General features: G+C 45.4%; 8 non-coding genes across 8 annotated transcripts; all 8 read right to left on the bottom strand.

Annotated features, from left to right (window-relative positions):
* Positions 1-420: 420 nt before the first annotated feature.
* Positions 421-492, bottom strand: TRNAP-AGG (transfer RNA proline (anticodon AGG)). Its single transcript has one exon. It is a non-coding gene; the product is annotated as a tRNA-Pro (tRNA).
* A 583-nt stretch (positions 493-1,075) lies between these two features.
* Positions 1,076-1,147, bottom strand: TRNAP-CGG (transfer RNA proline (anticodon CGG)). The gene has a single exon. It is a non-coding gene; the product is annotated as a tRNA-Pro (tRNA).
* A 902-nt stretch (positions 1,148-2,049) lies between these two features.
* On the bottom strand, positions 2,050-2,121 carry TRNAS-CGA (transfer RNA serine (anticodon CGA)). The gene has a single exon. It is a non-coding gene; the product is annotated as a tRNA-Ser (tRNA).
* A 743-nt stretch (positions 2,122-2,864) lies between these two features.
* TRNAP-CGG (transfer RNA proline (anticodon CGG)) lies at positions 2,865-2,936 on the bottom strand. The gene has a single exon. It is a non-coding gene; the product is annotated as a tRNA-Pro (tRNA).
* Positions 2,937-3,851: 915 nt separating this feature from the next.
* Positions 3,852-3,923, bottom strand: TRNAS-CGA (transfer RNA serine (anticodon CGA)). The gene has a single exon. It is a non-coding gene; the product is annotated as a tRNA-Ser (tRNA).
* A 3,787-nt stretch (positions 3,924-7,710) lies between these two features.
* Positions 7,711-7,782, bottom strand: TRNAS-CGA (transfer RNA serine (anticodon CGA)). Its single transcript has one exon. It is a non-coding gene; the product is annotated as a tRNA-Ser (tRNA).
* Positions 7,783-18,341: 10,559 nt separating this feature from the next.
* On the bottom strand, positions 18,342-18,413 carry TRNAP-CGG (transfer RNA proline (anticodon CGG)). The gene has a single exon. It is a non-coding gene; the product is annotated as a tRNA-Pro (tRNA).
* A 2,012-nt stretch (positions 18,414-20,425) lies between these two features.
* Positions 20,426-20,497, bottom strand: TRNAP-AGG (transfer RNA proline (anticodon AGG)). The gene has a single exon. It is a non-coding gene; the product is annotated as a tRNA-Pro (tRNA).
* Between the last annotated feature and the right edge of the window lie 16 nt (positions 20,498-20,513).

Genomic DNA, 20,513 nt, shown 5'->3' with positions numbered 1-20,513 from the left:
ACCAACGGACGAAATATGACACTGAAACATGCTCAACTCGTAGTCCTACTATTTAACTAGTTACATTTAAATAGTCACAAAATTACTTCTGGAAAACTCGGGTCCGTCCGGGATTTGAATCCGGGACCACTTTCACCCGAAGCGAGTAACATACCCCAAAACCAACGGATCATGTATGACAGCGAGACATTCTCAACTCGTAGTCCTACAATTTAAATAGTTGCATTTAAATAGTCACCAAATTACTTCTGCAAACCTCGGGTCCGTCCAGGATTTGACCCCGGGACCACTCACACCCGAAGCGAGTATCATACCCCTAGACCAACGGACCATGTATGACACTGAAACATGCTCAACCTGTAGTCCTACAATTTAACTCGTTGCATTTGAATAGTCACCAAATTACTTCTGCAAAAACTCGGGTCCGTCCGGGATTTGAACCCGGGACCACTCGCACCCTAAGCGAGTATCATACCTCTAGACCAACGGACCATGTATGGCACTGAAACATGCTACACTCGTAGGCCTACAATATAACTAGTTGCATTTAAATAGTCACCAAATTACTTCTGCAAAAACTCGTGTCCGTCTGGGATTTGAACCCGGGACCCCTCGCACCCTAAGCGAGTATCATACCCTTAGACCAACGGACCATGTATGACACTGAAACATTCTATACTCGTAGGCCTACAATTTAACTCGTTGCATTTAAATAGTCACCAAATTACTTCTGCAAAACTCGGGTCCGTCCGGGATTTGAACCCGGGACCACTCACACCCGAAGCGAGTAACATACCCCAAAACCAACAGATCATGTATGACAGCGAGACATGCTCAACTCGTAGGCCTACAATTTAATTAGTTGCATTTAAGTAGTCACCAAATTACTTCTGCAAAACTCGGGTCCGTCCGGAATTTGAACCCGGGACCACTCACACCCGAAGCAAGTATCATACCACGAGTATCATACCCCTAGACCAGCGGACCATGTATGACACTGAAACATGCTACACTCGTAGGCCTACAATATAACTAGTTGCATTTAAATAGTCACCAAATTACTTCTGCAAAACTCGGGTCCGTCCGGGATTTGAACCCGGGACCACTCACACCCGAAGCGAGTATCATACCCCTAGACCAACGGACCATGTATGACACTGAAACATGCTACACTCGTAGGCCTACAATATAACTCGTTGCATTTAAATAGTCACCAAATTACTTCTGCAAAACTCGGGTCCGTCCGGGATTTGAACCCGGGACTACTCACACCCGAAGCGAGTATCATACCCCTAAACCAACGGACGAAATATGACACTGAAACTTGCTCAACTCGTAGTCCTACTATTTAACTAGGTACATTTAAATAGTCACCAAATTACTTCTGCAAAACTCGGGTCCGTCCGGGATTTTAACCGGGGACCCCTCGCACCCTAAGCGAGTATCATACCTCTAGACCAACGGACGAAGTATGACACTGAAACATGCTCAACTCGTAGTCCTACAATTTAACTCGTTGCATTTGAATAGTCACCAAATTACTTCTGCAAAAACTCGTGTCCGTCTGGGATTTGAACCCGGGACCCCTCGCACCTAAGCGAGTATCATACCCCTAGACCAACGGACCATGTATGACACTGAAACATTCTACACTCGTAGGCCTACAATTTAACTCGTTGCATTTAAATAGTCACCAAATTACTTCTGCAAAACTCGGGTCCGTCCGGGATTTGAACCCGGGACCACTCACACCCGAAGCGAGTAACATACCCCAAAACCAACAGATCATGTATGACAGCGAGACATGCTCAACTCGTAGGCCTACAATTTATTTCGTTGCATTTAAGTAGTCACCAAATTACTTCTGCAAAACTCGGGTCCGTCCGGAATTTGAACCCGGGACCACTCACACCCGAAGCGAGTATCATACCACGAGTATCATACCCCTAGACCAGCGGACCATGTATGACACTGAAACATGCTACACTCGTAGGCCTACAATATTACTAGTTGCATTTAAATAGTCACCAAATTACTTCTGCAAAACTCGGGTCCGTCCGGGATTTGAACCCGGGACCACTCACACTCGAAGCGAGTATCATACCCCTAGACCAACGGACCATGTATGACACTGAAACATGCTACACTCGTAGGCCTACAATTTAACTCGTTGCATTTAAATAGTCACCAAATTACTTCTGCAAAACTCGGGTCCGTCCGGGATTTGAACCCGGGACTACTCACACCCGAAGCGAGTATCATACCCCTAAACCAACGGACGAAATATGACACTGAAACATGCTCAACTCGTAGTCCTACTATTTAACTAGTTACATTTAAATAGTCACCAAATTACTTCTGCAAAACTTGGGTCCGTCCGGGATTTGAACCCGGGACCACTCACACCCGAAGCGAGTAACATACCCCAAAACTAACGGATCATGTATGACAGCGAGACATGCTCAACTCGTAGGCCTACAATTTAATTAGTTGCATTTAAATAGTCACCAAATTACTTCTGCAAAAACTCGTGTCCGTCTGGGATTTGAACCCGGGACCCCTCGCACCCTAAGCGAGTATCATACCTCTAGACCAACGGACGAAGTATGACACTGAAACATTCCACACTGGTAGGCCTACAATTTAACTCGTTGCATTTAAATAGTCACCAAATTACTTCTGCAAAACTCGGGTCCGTCCGGGATTTGAACCCGGGACCATTCACACCCGAAGCAAGTATCATACCACGAGTATCATACCCCTAGACCAGCGGACCATGTATGACACTGAAACATGCTACACTCGTAGGCCTACAATATAACTAGTTGCATTTAAATAGTCACCAAATTACTTCTGCAAAACTCGGGTCCGTCCGGGATTTGAACCCGGGACCACTCACACCCGAAGCGAGTATCATACCCCTAGACCAACGGACCATGTATGACACTGAAACATGCTACACTCGTAGGCCTACAATATAACTCGTTGCATTTAAATAGTCTCCAAATTACTTCTGCAAAACTCGGGTCCGTCCGGGATTTGAACCCGGGACTACTCACACCCGAAGCGAGTATCATACCCCTAAACCAACGGACGAAATATGACACTGAAACTTGCTCAACTCGTAGTCCTACTATTTAACTAGTTACATTTAAATAGTCACCAAATTACTTCTGCAAAACTCGGGTCCGTCCGGGATTTGAACCCGGGACCATTCACACCCGAAGCAAGTATCATACCACGAGTATCATACCCCTAGACCAGCGGACCATGTATGACACTGAAACATGCTACACTCGTAGGCCTACAATATAACTAGTTGCATTTAAATAGTCACCAAATTACTTCTGCAAAACTCGGGTCCGTCTGGGATTTGAACCCGGGACCCCTCGCACCTAAGCGAGTATCATACCCCTAGACCAACGGACCATGTATGACACTGAAACATTCTACACTCGTAGGCCTAAAATTTAACTCGTTGCATTTAAATAGTCACCAAATTACTTCTGCAAAACTCGGGTCCGTCCGGGATTTGAACCCGGGACCACTCACACCCGAAGCGAGTAACATACCCCAAAACCAACAGATCATGTATGACAGCGAGACATGCTCAACTCGTAGGCCTACAATTTATTTCGTTGCATTTAAGTAGTCACCAAATTACTTCTGCAAAACTCGGGTCCGTCCGGAATTTGAACCCGGGACCACTCACACCCGAAGCGAGTATCATACCACGAGTATCATACCCCTAGACCAGCGGACCATGTATGACACTGAAACATGCTACACTCGTAGGCCTACAATATTACTAGTTGCATTTAAATAGTCACCAAATTACTTCTGCAAAACTCGGGTCCGTCCGGGATTTGAACCCGGGACCACTCACACTCGAAGCGAGTATCATACCCCTAGACCAACGGACCATGTATGACACTGAAACATGCTACACTCGTAGGCCTACAATTTAACTCGTTGCATTTAAATAGTCACCAAATTACTTCTGCAAAACTCGGGTCCGTCCGGGATTTGAACCCGGGACTACTCACACCCGAAGCGAGTATCATACCCCTAAACCAACGGACGAAATATGACACTGAAACATGCTCAACTCGTAGTCCTACTATTTAACTAGTTACATTTAAATAGTCACCAAATTACTTCTGCCAAACTTGGGTCCGTCCGGGATTTGAACCCGGGACCACTCACACCCGAAGCGAGTAACATACCCCAAAACTAACGGATCATGTATGACAGCGAGACATGCTCAACTCGTAGGCCTACAATTTAATTAGTTGCATTTAAATAGTCACCAAATTACTTCTGCAAAAACTCGTGTCCGTCTGGGATTTGAACCCGGGACCCCTCGCACCCTAAGCGAGTATCATACCCCTAGACCAACGGACCATGTATGACACTGAAACATGCTACACTCGTAGGCCTACAATATAACTCGTTGCATTTAAGTAGTCACCAAATTACTTCTGCAAAACTCGGGTCCGTCCGGGATTTGAACCCGGGACTACTCACACCCGAAGCGAGTATCATACCCCTAAACCAACGGACGAAATATGACACTGAAACATGCTCAACTCGTAGTCCTACTATTTAACTAGTTACATTTAAATAGTCACCAAATTACTTCTGCAAAACTCGGGTCCGTCCGGGATTTTAACCGGGGACCCCTCGCACCCTAAGCGAGTATCATACCTCTAGACCAACGGACGAAGTATGACACTGAAACATTCCACACTGGTAGGCCTACAATTTAACTCGTTGCATTTAAATAGTCACCAAATTACTTCTGCAAAACTCGGGTCCGTCCGGGATTTGAACCCGGGACCATTCACACCCAAAGCGAGTATCATACCCCTAGACCAACGGACCATGTATGACACTGAAACATGCTACACTCGTAGGCCTACAATATAACTAGTTGCATTTAAATAGTCACCAAATTACTTCTGCAAAAACTCGTGTCCGTCTGGGATTTGAACCCGGGACCCCTCGCACCCTAAGCGAGTATCATACCCCTAGACCAACGGACGAAATATGACACTGAAACATGCTCAACTCGTAGTCCTACTATTTAACTAGTTACATTTAAATAGTCACCAAATTACTTCTGCAAAACTCAAGTCCGTCCGGGATTTTAACCGGGGACCCCTCGCACCCTAAGCGAGTATCATACCTCTAGACCAACGGACGAAGTATGACACTGAAACATTCCACACTGGTAGGCCTACAATTTAACTCGTTGCATTTAAATAGTCACCAAATTACTTCTGCAAAACTCGGGTCCGTCCGGGATTTGAACCCGGGACCATTCACACCCAAAGCGAGTATCATACCCCTAGACCAACGGACCATGTATGACACTGAAACATGCTACACTCGTAGGCCTACAATATAACTAGTTGCATTTAAATAGTCACCAAATTACTTCTGCAAAAACTCGTGTCCGTCTGGGATTTGAACCCGGGACCCCTCGCACCCTAAGCGAGTATCATACCCCTAGACCAACGGACGAAATATGACACTGAAACATGCTCAACTCGTAGTCCTACTATTTAACTAGTTACATTTAAATAGTCACCAAATTACTTCTGCAAAACTCAAGTCCGTCCTGGATTTGAACCCGGGACCACTCACACCCGAAGCGAGTATCATACCCCTAAACCAACGGACGAAATATGACACTGAAACATGCTCAACTCGTAGTCCTACTATTTAACTAGTTACATTTAAATAGTCACCAAATTACTTCTGCAAAAACTCGTGTCCGTCTGGGATTTGAACCCGGGACCCCTCGCACCTAAGCGAGTATCATACCCCTAGACCAACGGACCATGTATGACACTGAAACATGCTACACTCGTAGGCCTACAATTTAACTCGTTGCATTTAAATAGTCACCAAATTACTTCTGCAAAACTCGGGTCCGTCCGGGATTTGAACCCGGGACTACTCACACCCGAAGCGAGTATCATACCCCTAAACCAACGGACGAAATATGACACTGAAACATGCTCAACTCGTAGTCCTACTATTTAACTAGTTACATTTAAATAGTCACCAAATTACTTCTGCAAAACTTGGGTCCGTCCGGGATTTGAACCCGGGACCACTCACACCCGAAGCGAGTAACATACCCCAAAACTAACGGATCATGTATGACAGCGAGACATGCTCAACTCGTAGGCCTACAATTTAATTAGTTGCATTTAAATAGTCACCAAATTACTTCTGCAAAAACTCGTGTCCGTCTGGGATTTGAACCCGGGACCCCTCGCACCCTAAGCGAGTATCATACCCCTAGACCAACGGACCATGTATGACACCGAAACATGCTACACTCGTAGGCCTACAATATAACTCGTTGCATTTAAGTAGTCACCAAATTACTTCTGCAAAACTCGGGTCCGTCCGGGATTTGAACCCGGGACTACTCACACCCGAAGCGAGTATCATACCCCTAAACCAACGGACGAAATATGACACTGAAACATGCTCAACTCGTAGTCCTACTATTTAACTAGTTACATTTAAATAGTCACCAAATTACTTCTGCAAAACTCGGGTCCGTCCGGGATTTTAACCGGGGACCCCTCGCACCCTAAGCGAGTATCATACCTCTAGACCAACGGACGAAGTATGACACTGAAACATTCCACACTGGTAGGCCTACAATTTAACTCGTTGCATTTAAATAGTCACCAAATTACTTCTGCAAAACTCGGGTCCGTCCGGGATTTGAACCCGGGACCATTCACACCCAAAGCGAGTATCATACCCCTAGACCAACGGACCATGTATGACACTGAAACATGCTACACTCGTAGGCCTACAATATAACTAGTTGCATTTAAATAGTCACCAAATTACTTCTGCAAAAACTCGTGTCCGTCTGGGATTTGAACCCGGGACCCCTCGCACCCTAAGCGAGTATCATACCCCTAGACCAACGGACGAAATATGACACTGAAACATGCTCAACTCGTAGTCCTACTATTTAACTAGTTACATTTAAATAGTCACCAAATTACTTCTGCAAAACTCAAGTCCGTCCTGGATTTGAACCCGGGACCACTCACACCCGAAGCGAGTATCATACCCCTAAACCAACGGACGAAATATGACACTGAAACATGCTCAACTCGTAGTCCTACTATTTAACTAGTTACATTTAAATAGTCACCAAATTACTTCTGCAAAAACTCGTGTCCGTCTGGGATTTGAACCCGGGACCCCTCGCACCTAAGCGAGTATCATACCCCTAGACCAACGGACCATGTATGACACTGAAACATTCTACACTCGTAGGCCTACAATTTAACTCGTTGCATTTAAATAGTCACCAAATTACTTCTGCAAAACTCGGGTCCGTCCGGGATTTGAACCCGGGACCACTCACACCCGAAGCGAGTAACATACCCCAAAACCAACAGATCATGTATGACAGCGAGACATGCTCAACTCGTAGGCCTACAATTTATTTCGTTGCATTTAAGTAGTCACCAAATTACTTCTGCAAAACTCGGGTCCGTCCGGAATTTGAACCCGGGACCACTCACACCCGAAGCGAGTATCATACCACGAGTATCATACCCCTAGACCAGCGGACCATGTATGACACTGAAACATGCTACACTCGTAGGCCTACAATATAACTAGTTGCATTTAAATAGTCACCAAATTACTTCTGCAAAACTCGGGTCCGTCCGGGATTTGAACCCGGGACCACTCACACTCGAAGCGAGTATCATACCCCTAGACCAACGGACCATGTATGACACTGAAACATGCTACACTCGTAGGCCTACAATTTAACTCGTTGCATTTAAATAGTCACCAAATTACTTCTGCAAAACTCGGGTCCGTCCGGGATTTGAACCCGGGACTACTCACACCCGAAGCGAGTATCATACCCCTAAACCAACGGACGAAATATGACACTGAAACATGCTCAACTCGTAGTCCTACTATTTAACTAGTTACATTTAAATAGTCACCAAATTACTTCTGCAAAACTTGGGTCCGTCCGGGATTTGAACCCGGGACCACTCACACCCGAAGCGAGTAACATACCCCAAAACTAACGGATCATGTATGACAGCGAGACATGCTCAACTCGTAGGCCTACAATTTAATTAGTTGCATTTAAATAGTCACCAAATTACTTCTGCAAAAACTCGTGTCCGTCTGGGATTTGAACCCGGGACCCCTCGCACCCTAAGCGAGTATCATACCCCTAGACCAACGGACCATGTATGACACTGAAACATGCTACACTCGTAGGCCTACAATATAACTCGTTGCATTTAAGTAGTCACCAAATTACTTCTGCAAAACTCGGGTCCGTCCGGGATTTGAACCCGGGACTACTCACACCCGAAGCGAGTATCATACCCCTAAACCAACGGACGAAATATGACACTGAAACATGCTCAACTCGTAGTCCTACTATTTAACTAGTTACATTTAAATAGTCACCAAATTACTTCTGCAAAACTCGGGTCCTTCCGGGATTTTAACCGGGGACCCCTCGCACCCTAAGCGAGTATCATACCTCTAGACCAACGGACGAAGTATGACACTGAAACATTCCACACTGGTAGGCCTACAATTTAACTCGTTGCATTTAAATAGTCACCAAATTACTTCTGCAAAACTCGGGTCCGTCCGGGATTTGAACCCGGGACCATTCACACCCAAAGCGAGTATCATACCCCTAGACCAACGGACCATGTATGACACTGAAACATGCTACACTCGTAGGCCTACAATATAACTAGTTGCATTTAAATAGTCACCAAATTACTTCTGCAAAAACTCGTGTCCGTCTGGGATTTGAACCCGGGACCCCTCGCACCCTAAGCGAGTATCATACCCCTAGACCAACGGACGAAATATGACACTGAAACATGCTCAACTCGTAGTCCTACTATTTAACTAGTTACATTTAAATATTCACCAAATTACTTCTGCAAAACTCAAGTCCGTCCTGGATTTGAACCCGGGACCACTCACACCCGAAGCGAGTATCATACCCCTAGACCAACGGACCATGTATGACACTGAAACATGCTACACTCGTAGGCCTACAATTTAACTCGTTGCATTTAAATAGTCACCAAATTACTTCTGCAAAACTCGGGTCCGTCCGGGATTTGAACCCGGGACTACTCACACCCGAAGCGAGTATCATACCCCTAAACCAACGGACGAAATATGACACTGAAACATGCTCAACTCGTAGTCCTACTATTTAACTAGTTACATTTAAATAGTCACCAAATTACTTCTGCAAAAACTCGTGTCCGTCTGGGATTTGAACCCGGGACCCCTCGCACCTAAGCGAGTATCATACCCCTAGACCAACGGACCATGTATGACACTGAAACATTCTACACTCGTAGGCCTACAATTTAACTCGTTGCATTTAAATAGTCACCAAATTACTTCTGCAAAACTCGGGTCCGTCCGGGATTTGAACCCGGGACCACTCACACCCGAAGCGAGTAACATACCCCAAAACTAACGGATCATGTATGACAGCGAGACATGCTCAACTCGTAGGCCTACAATTTAATTAGTTGCATTTAAATAGTCACCAAATTACTTCTGCAAAAACTCGTGTCCGTCTGGGATTTGAACCCGGGACCCCTCGCACCCTAAGCGAGTATCATACCCCTAGACCAACGGACCATGTATGACACTGAAACATGCTACACTCGTAGGCCTACAATATAACTCGTTGCATTTAAGTAGTCACCAAATTACTTCTGCAAAACTCGGGTCCGTCCGGGATTTGAACCCGGGACTACTCACACCCGAAGCGAGTATCATACCCCTAAACCAACGGACGAAATATGACACTGAAACATGCTCAACTCGTAGTCCTACTATTTAACTAGTTACATTTAAATAGTCACCAAATTACTTCTGCAAAACTCGGGTCCTTCCGGGATTTTAACCGGGGACCCCTCGCACCCTAAGCGAGTATCATACCTCTAGACCAACGGACGAAGTATGACACTGAAACATTCCACACTGGTAGGCCTACAATTTAACTCGTTGCATTTAAATAGTCACCAAATTACTTCTGCAAAACTCGGGTCCGTCCGGGATTTGAACCCGGGACCATTCACACCCAAAGCGAGTATCATACCCCTAGACCAACGGACCATGTATGACACTGAAACATGCTACACTCGTAGGCCTACAATATAACTAGTTGCATTTAAATAGTCACCAAATTACTTCTGCAAAAACTCGTGTCCGTCTGGGATTTGAACCCGGGACCCCTCGCACCCTAAGCGAGTATCATACCCCTAGACCAACGGACGAAATATGACACTGAAACATGCTCAACTCGTAGTCCTACTATTTAACTAGTTACATTTAAATATTCACCAAATTACTTCTGCAAAACTCAAGTCCGTCCTGGATTTGAACCCGGGACCACTCACACCCGAAGCGAGTATCATACCCCTAGACCAACGGACCATGTATGACACTGAAACATGCTACACTCGTAGGCCTACAATTTAACTCGTTGCATTTAAATAGTCACCAAATTACTTCTGCAAAACTCGGGTCCGTCCGGGATTTGAACCCGGGACTACTCACACCCGAAGCGAGTATCATACCCCTAAACCAACGGACGAAATATGACACTGAAACATGCTCAACTCGTAGTCCTACTATTTAACTAGTTACATTTAAATAGTCACCAAATTACTTCTGCAAAAACTCGTGTCCGTCTGGGATTTGAACCCGGGACCCCTCGCACCTAAGCGAGTATCATACCCCTAGACCAACGGACCATGTATGACACTGAAACATTCTACACTCGTAGGCCTACAATTTAACTCGTTGCATTTAAATAGTCACCAAATTACTTCTGCAAAACTCGGGTCCGTCCGGGATTTGAACCCGGGACCACTCACACCCGAAGCGAGTAACATACCCCAAAACTAACGGATCATGTATGACAGCGAGACATGCTCAACTCGTAGGCCTACAATTTAATTAGTTGCATTTAAATAGTCACCAAATTACTTCTGCAAAAACTCGTGTCCGTCTGGGATTTGAACCCGGGACCCCTCGCACCCTAAGCGAGTATCATACCCCTAGACCAACGGACCATGTATGACACTGAAACATGCTACACTCGTAGGCCTACAATATAACTCGTTGCATTTAAGTAGTCACCAAATTACTTCTGCAAAACTCGGGTCCGTCCGGGATTTGAACCCGGGACTACTCACACCCGAAGCGAGTATCATACCCCTAAACCAACGGACGAAATATGACACTGAAACATGCTCAACTCGTAGTCCTACTATTTAACTAGTTACATTTAAATAGTCACCAAATTACTTCTGCAAAACTCGGGTCCGTCCGGGATTTTAACCGGGGACCCCTCGCACCCTAAGCGAGTATCATACCTCTAGACCAACGGACGAAGTATGACACTGAAACATTCTACACTGGTAGGCCTACAATTTAACTCGTTGCATTTAAATAGTCACCAAATTACTTCTGCGAAACTCGGGTCCGTCCGGGATTTGAACCCGGGACCATTCACACCCAAAGCGAGTATCATACCCCTAGACCAACGGACCATGTATGACACTGAAACATGCTACACTCGTAGGCCTACAATATAACTAGTTGCATTTAAATAGTCACCAAATTACTTCTGCAAAAACTCGTGTCCGTCTGGGATTTGAACCCGGGACCCCTCGCACCCTAAGCGAGTATCATACCCCTAGACCAACGGACGAAATATGACACTGAAACATGCTCAACTCGTAGTCCTACTATTTAACTAGTTACATTTAAATAGTCACCAAATTACTTCTGCAAAACTCAAGTCCGTCCTGGATTTGAACCCGGGACCACTCACACCCGAAGCGAGTATCATACCCCTAGACCAACTGACCATGTATGACACTGAAACATGCTACACTCGTAGGCCTACAATTTAACTCGTTGCATTTAAATAGTCACCAAATTACTTCTGCAAAACTCGGGTCCGTCCGGGATTTGAACCCGGGACTACTCACACCCGAAGCGAGTATCATACCCCTAAACCAACGGACGAAATATGACACTGAAACATGCTCAACTCGTAGTCCAACTATTTAACTAGTTACATTTAAATAGTCACCAAATTACTTCTGCAAAACTTGGGTCCGTCCGGGATTTGAACCCGGGACCACTCACACCCGAAGCGAGTAACATACCCCAAAACCAACAGATCATGTATGACAGCGAGACATGCTCAACTCGTAGGCCTACAATTTATTTCGTTGCATTTAAGTAGTCACCAAATTACTTCTGCAAAACTCGGGTCCGTCCGGAATTTGAACCCGGGACCACTCACACCCGAAGCGAGTATCATACCACGAGTATCATACCCCTAGACCAGCGGACCATGTATGACACTGAAACATGCTACACTCGTAGGCCTACAATATAACTAGTTGCATTTAAATAGTCACCAAATTACTTCTGCAAAACTCGGGTCCGTCCGGGATTTGAACCCGGGACCACTCACACCCGAAGCGAGTAACATACCCCAAAACTAACGGATCATGTATGACAGCGAGACATGCTCAACTCGTAGGCCTACAATTTAATTAGTTGCATTTAAATAGTCACCAAATTACTTCTGCAAAAACTCGTGTCCGTCTGGGATTTGAACCCGGGACCCCTCGCACCCTAAGCGAGTATCATACCCCTAGACCAACGGACCATGTATGACACTGAAACATGCTACACTCGTAGGCCTACAATATAACTCGTTGCATTTAAGTAGTCACCAAATTACTTCTGCAAAACTCGGGTCCGTCCGGGATTTAAACCCGGGACTACTCACACCCGAAGCGAGTATCATACCCCTAAACCAACGGACGAAATATGACACTGAAACATGCTCAACTCGTAGTCCTACTATTTAACTAGTTACATTTAAATAGTCACCAAATTACTTCTGCAAAACTCGGGTCCGTCCGGGATTTTAACCGGGGACCCCTCGCACCCTAAGCGAGTATCATACCTCTAGACCAACGGTCGAAGTATGACACTGAAACATTCTACACTGGTAGGCCTACAATTTAACTCGTTGCATTTAAATAGTCACCAAATTACTTCTGCAAAACTCGGATCCGTCCGGGATTTGAACCCGGGACCATTCACACCCAAAGCGAGTATCATACCCCTAGACCAACGGACCATGTATGACACTGAAACATGCTACACTCGTAGGCCTACAATATAACTAGTTGCATTTAAATAGTCACCAAATTACTTCTGCAAAAACTCGTGTCCGTCTGGGATTTGAACCCGGGACCCCTCGCACCCTAAGCGAGTATCATACCCCTAGACCAACGGACGAAATATGACACTGAAACATGCTCAACTCGTAGTCCTACTATTTAACTAGTTACATTTAAATAGTCACCAAATTACTTCTGCAAAACTCAAGTCCGTCCTGGATTTGAACCCGGGACCACTCACACCCGAAGCGAGTATCATACCCCTAGACCAACGGACCATGTATGACACTGAAACATGCTACACTCGTAGGCCTACAATTTAACTCGTTGCATTTAAATAGTCACCAAATTACTTCTGCAAAACTCGGGTCCGTCCGGGATTTGAACCCGGGACTACTCACACCCGAAGCGAGTATCATACCCCTAAACCAACGGACGAAATATGACACTGAAACATGCTCAACTCGTAGTCCTACTATTTAACTAGTTACATTTAAATAGTCACCAAATTACTTCTGCAAAACTTGGGTCCGTCCGGGATTTGAACCCGGGACCACTCACACCCGAAGCGAGTAACATACCCCAAAACCAACAGATCATGTATGACAGCGAGACATGCTCAACTCGTAGGCCTACAATTTATTTCGTTGCATTTAAGTAGTCACCAAATTACTTCTGCAAAACTCGGGTCCGTCCGGAATTTGAACCCGGGACCACTCACACCCGAAGCGAGTATCATACCACGAGTATCATACCCCTAGACCAGCGGACCATGTATGACACTGAAACATGCTACACTCGTAGGCCTACAATATAACTAGTTGCATTTAAATAGTCACCAAATTACTTCTGCAAAACTCGGGTCCGTCCGGGATTTGAACCCGGGACTACTCACACCCGAAGCGGGTATCATACCCCTAAACCAACGGACGAAATATGACACTGAAACATGCTAAACTCGTAGTCCTACTATTTAACTAGTTACATTTAAATAGTCACCAAATTACTTCTGCAAAACTTGGGTCCGTCCGGGATTTGAACCCGGGACCACTCACACCCGAAGCGAGTAACATGCCCCAAAACTAACGGATCATGTATGACAGCGAGACATGCTCAACTCGTAGGCCTACAATTTAATTAGTTGCATTTAAATAGTCACCAAATTACTTCTGCAAAAACTCGTGTCCGTCTGGGATTTGAACCCGGGACCCCTCGCACCCTAAGCGAGTATCATACCCCTAGACCAACGGACCATGTATGACACTGAAACATGCTACACTCGTAGGCCTACAATATAACTAGTTGCATTTAAATAGTCACCAAATTACTTCTGCAAAAACTCGTGTCCGTCTGGGATTTGAACCCGGGACCCCTCGCACCCTAAGCGAGTATCATACCCCTAGACCAACGGACGAAATATGACACTGAAACATGCTCAACTCGTAGTCCTACTATTTAACTAGTTACATTTAAATAGTCACCAAATTACTTCTGCAAAACTCAAGTCCGTCCTGGATTTGAACCCGGGACCACTCACACCCGAAGCGAGTATCATACCCCTAGACCAACTGACCATGTATGACACTGAAACATGCTACACTCGTAGGCCTACAATTTAACTCGTTGCATTTAAATAGTCACCAAATTACTTCTGCAAAACTCGGGTCCGTCCGGGATTTGAACCCGGGACTACTCACACCCGAAGCGAGTATCATACCCCTAAACCAACGGACGAAATATGACACTGAAACATGCTCAACTCGTAGTCCAACTATTTAACTAGTTACATTTAAATAGTCACCAAATTACTTCTGCAAAACTTGGGTCCGTCCGGGATTTGAACCCGGGACCACTCACACCCGAAGCGAGTAACATACCCCAAAACCAACAGATCATGTATGACAGCGAGACATGCTCAACTCGTAGGCCTACAATTTATTTCGTTGCATTTAAGTAGTCACCAAATTACTTCTGCAAAACTCGGGTCCGTCCGGAATTTGAACCCGGGACCACTCACACCCGAAGCGAGTATCATACCACGAGTATCATACCCCTAGACCAGCGGACCATGTATGACACTGAAACATGCTACACTCGTAGGCCTACAATATAACTAGTTGCATTTAAATAGTCACCAAATTACTTCTGCAAAACTCGGGTCCGTCCGGGATTTGAACCCGGGACCACTCACACCCGAAGCGAGTAACATACCCCAAAACTAACGGATCATGTATGACAGCGAGACATGCTCAACTCGTAGGCCTACAATTTAATTAGTTGCATTTAAATAGTCACCAAATTACTTCTGCAAAAACTCGTGTCCGTCTGGGATTTGAACCCGGGACCCCTCGCACCCTAAGCGAGTATCATACCCCTAGACCAACGGACCATGTATGACACTGAAACATGCTACACTCGTAGGCCTACAATATAACTCGTTGCATTTAAGTAGTCACCAAATTACTTCTGCAAAACTCGGGTCCGTCCGGGATTTAAACCCGGGACTACTCACACCCGAAGCGAGTATCATACCCCTAAACCAACGGACGAAATATGACACTGAAACATGCTCAACTCGTAGTCCTACTATTTAACTAGTTACATTTAAATAGTCACCAAATTACTTCTGCAAAACTCGGGTCCGTCCGGGATTTTAACCGGGGACCCCTCGCACCCTAAGCGAGTATCATACCTCTAGACCAACGGTCGAAGTATGACACTGAAACATTCTACACTGGTAGGCCTACAATTTAACTCGTTGCATTTAAATAGTCACCAAATTACTTCTGCAAAACTCGGATCCGTCCGGGATTTGAACCCGGGACCATTCACACCCAAAGCGAGTATCATACCCCTAGACCAACGGACCATGTATGACACTGAAACATGCTACACTCGTAGGCCTACAATATAACTAGTTGCATTTAAATAGTCACCAAATTACTTCTGCAAAAACTCGTGTCCGTCTGGGATTTGAACCCGGGACCCCTCGCACCCTAAGCGAGTATCATACCCCTAGACCAACGGACGAAATATGACACTGAAACATGCTCAACTCGTAGTCCTACTATTTAACTAGTTACATTTAAATAGTCACCAAATTACTTCTGCAAAACTCAAGTCCGTCCTGGATTTGAACCCGGGACCACTCACACCCGAAGCGAGTATCATACCCCTAGACCAACGGACCATGTATGACACTGAAACATGCTACACTCGTAGGCCTACAATTTAACTCGTTGCATTTAAATAGTCACCAAATTACTTCTGCAAAACTCGGGTCCGTCCGGGATTTGAACCCGGGACTACTCACACCCGAAGCGAGTATCATACCCCTAAACCAACGGACGAAATATGACACTGAAACATGCTCAACTCGTAGTCCTACTATTTAACTAGTTACATTTAAATAGTCACCAAATTACTTCTGCAAAACTTGGGTCCGTCCGGGATTTGAACCCGGGACCACTCACACCCGAAGCGAGTAACATACCCCAAAACCAACAGATCATGTATGACAGCGAGACATTCTCAACTCGTAGGCCTACAATTTATTTCGTTGCATTTAAGTAGTCACCAAATTACTTCTGCAAAACTCGGGTCCGTCCGGAATTTGAACCCGGGACCACTCACACCCGAAGCGAGTATCATACCACGAGTATCATACCCCTAGACCAGCGGACCATGTATGACACTGAAACATGCTACACTCGTAGGCCTACAATATAACTAGTTGCATTTAAATAGTCACCAAATTACTTCTGCAAAACTCGGGTCCGTCCGGGATTTGAACCCGGGACTACTCACACCCGAAGCGGGTATCATACCCCTAAACCAACGGACGAAATATGACACTGAAACATGCTAAACTCGTAGTCCTACTATTTAACTAGTTACATTTAAATAGTCACCAAATTACTTCTGCAAAACTTGGGTCCGTCCGGGATTTGAACCCGGGACCACTCACACCCGAAGCGAGTAACATGCCCCAAAACTAACGGATCATGTATGACAGCGAGACATGCTCAACTCGTAGGCCTACAATTTAATTAGTTGCATTTAAATAGTCACCAAATTACTTCTGCAAAAACTCGTGTCCGTCTGGGATTTGAACCCGGGACCCCTCGCACCCTAAGCGAGTATCATACCCCTAGACCAACGGACCATGTATGACACTGAAACATGCTACACTCGTAGGCCTACAATATAACTAGTTGCATTTAAATAGTCACCAAATTACTTCTGCAAAAACTCGTGTCCGTCTGGGATTTGAACCCGGGACCCCTCGCACCCTAAGCGAGTATCATACCCCTAGACCAACGGACGAAATATGACACTGAAACATGCTCAACTCGTAGTCCTACTATTTAACTAGTTACATTTAAATAGTCACCAAATTACTTCTGCAAAACTCAAGTCCGTCCTGGATTTGAACCCGGGACCACTCACACCCGAAGCGAGTATCATACCCCTAGACCAACGGACCATGTATGACACTGAAACATGCTACACTCGTAGGCCTACAATTTAACTCGTTGCATTTAAATAGTCACCAAATTACTTCTGCAAAACTCGGGTCCGTCCGGGATTTGAACCCGGGACTACTCACACCCGAAGCGAGTAACATACCCCTAAACCAACGGACGAAATATGACACTGAAACATGCTCAACTCGTAGTCCTACTATTTAACTAGTTACATTTAAATAGTCACCAAATTACTTCTGCAAAACTTGGGTCCGTCCGGGATTTGAACCCGGGACCACTCACACCCGAAGCGAGTAACATACCCCAAAACTAACGGATCATGTATGACAGCGAGACATGCTCAACTTGTAGGCCTACAATTTAATTAGTTGCATTTAAATAGTCACCAAATTACTTCTGCAAAAACTCGTGTCCGTCTGGGATTTGAACCCGGGACCCCTCGCACCTTAAGCGAGTATCATACCCCTAGACCAACGGAAGAAATATGACACTGAAACATGCTCAACTCGTAGGCCTACAATTTAACTCGTTGCATTTAAATAGTCACCAAATTATTTCTGCAAAACTCGGGTCCGTGCGGGATTTGAACCCGGGACCACTCACACCCGAAGCGAGTATCATACCCCTAGACCAACGGACCATGTATGACACTGAAACATGCTACACTCGTAGGCCTACAATTTAACTCGTTGCATTTAAATAGTCACCAAATTACTTCTGCAAAACTCGGGTCCGTCCGGGATTTGAACCCGGGACTACTCACACCCGAAGCGGGTATCATACCCCTAAACCAACGGACGAAATATGACACTGAAACATGCTAAACTCGTAGTCCTACTATTTAACTAGTTACATTTAAATAGTCACCAAATTACTTCTGCAAAACTTGGGTCCGTCCGGGATTTGAACCCGGGACCACTCACACCCGAAGCGAGTAACATGCCCCAAAACTAACGGATCATGTATGACAGCGAGACATGCTCAACTCGTAGGCCTACAATTTAATTAGTTGCATTTAAATAGTCACCAAATTACTTCTGCAAAAACTCGTGTCCGTCTGGGATTTGAACCCGGGACCCCTCGCACCCTAAGCGAGTATCATACCCCTAGACCAACGGACCATGTATGACACTGAAACATGCTACACTCGTAGGCCTACAATATAACTAGTTGCATTTAAATAGTCACCAAATTACTTCTGCAAAAACTCGTGTCCGTCTGGGATTTGAACCCGGGACCCCTCGCACCCTAAGCGAGTATCATACCCCTAGACCAACGGACGAAATATGACACTGAAACATGCTCAACTCGTAGTCCTACTATTTAACTAGTTACATTTAAATAGTCACCAAATTACTTCTGCAAAACTCAAGTCCGTCCTGGATTTGAACCCGGGACCACTCACACCCGAAGCGAGTATCATACCCCTAGACCAACGGACCATGTATGACACTGAAACATGCTACACTCGTAGGCCTACAATTTAACTCGTTGCATTTAAATAGTCACCAAATTACTTCTGCAAAACTCGGGTCCGTCCGGGATTTGAACCCGGGACTACTCACACCCGAAGCGAGTAACATACCCCTAAACCAACGGACGAAATATGACACTGAAACATGCTCAACTCGTAGTCCTACTATTTAACTAGTTACATTTAAATAGTCACCAAATTACTTCTGCAAAACTTGGGTCCGTCCGGGATTTGAACCCGGGACCACTCACACCCGAAGCGAGTAACATACCCCAAAACTAACGGATCATGTATGACAGCGAGACATGCTCAACTCGTAGGCCTACAATTTAATTAGTTGCATTTAAATAGTCACCAAATTACTTCTGCAAAAACTCGTGTCCGTCTGGGATTTGAACCCGGGACCCCTCGCACCCTAAGCGAGTATCATACCCCTAGACCAACGGAAGAAATATGACACTGAAACATGCTCAACTCGTAGGCCTACAATTTAACTCGTTGCATTTAAATAGTCACCAAATTATTTCTGCAAAACTCGGGTCCGTGCGGGATTTGAACCCGGGACCACTCACACCCGAAGCGAGTAACATACCCCAAAACCAACGGATCATGTATGACAGCAAGACATGCTCAACTCGTAGGCCTACAATTTAATTAGTTGCATTTAAGTAGTCACCAAATTACTTCTGCAAAACTCGGGTCCGTCCGGGATTTGAACCCGGGACTACTCACACCCGAAGCGAGTATCATACCCCTAAACCAACGGACGAAATATGACACTGAAACATGCTCAACTCGTAGTCCTACTATTTAACTAGTTACATTTAAATAGTCACCAAATTACTTCTGCAAAACTCGGGTCCGTCCGGGATTTGAATCCGGGACCACTTTCACCCGAAGCGAGTAACATACCCCAAAACCAACGGATCATGTATGACAGCGAGACATTCTCAACTCGTAGTCCTACAATTTAAATAGTTGCATTTAAATAGTCACCAAATTACTTCTGCAAACCTCGGGTCCGTCCAGGATTTGACCCCGGGACCACTCACACCCGAAGCGAGTATCATACCCCTAGACCAACGGACCATGTATGACACTGAAACATGCTCAACCTGTAGTCCTACAATTTAACTCGTTGCATTTGAATAGTCACCAAATTACTTCTGCAAAAACTCGGGTCCGTCCGGGATTTGAACCCGGGACCACTCGCACCCTAAGCGAGTATCATACCTCTAGACCAACGGACCATGTATGGCACTGAAA

The sequence above is a fragment of the Phalangium opilio genome, unplaced genomic scaffold (assembly GCF_054372755.1).
Source record: "Phalangium opilio isolate 3A_F unplaced genomic scaffold, DU_Popi_V2 ptg000022l_1, whole genome shotgun sequence".
Lineage (NCBI taxonomy): Eukaryota > Metazoa > Arthropoda > Arachnida > Opiliones > Phalangiidae > Phalangium > Phalangium opilio.
The sequence above is the reverse complement of the archived record's forward strand: the minus strand, read 5'-3'. Positions and strand labels throughout refer to the sequence as shown.